Genomic DNA, 291 nt, shown 5'->3' with positions numbered 1-291 from the left:
CAATCCCTCAGGTACGTGGGTACCAAGCCATTTAGGCTGACAGAGTATGACATCGCTACTTGTGTGCTATCACCACATTGGTGTTGCGTTAATATGGCTAGATTGGCACCTGCCATTTGTTCGATTAGGCATGCTCAAAACGTATCATGGGCATGGCTGAGATTTTTATTGTGGCATGAAATTTGACCAATGGAAATACAATAATCTAAGTGCTCAGTGGTGCATATGTGAAACATGGTAAATTCCGGGTGTGTAACATGTATAATAATTAGCCATTGCTTGGAAGGAAGC

This window comes from Malaclemys terrapin, chromosome 16 (genome assembly GCF_027887155.1).
Source record: "Malaclemys terrapin pileata isolate rMalTer1 chromosome 16, rMalTer1.hap1, whole genome shotgun sequence".
NCBI classification, from domain to species: domain Eukaryota; kingdom Metazoa; phylum Chordata; order Testudines; family Emydidae; genus Malaclemys; species Malaclemys terrapin.
The sequence above is the reverse complement of the archived record's forward strand: the minus strand, read 5'-3'. Positions refer to the sequence as shown.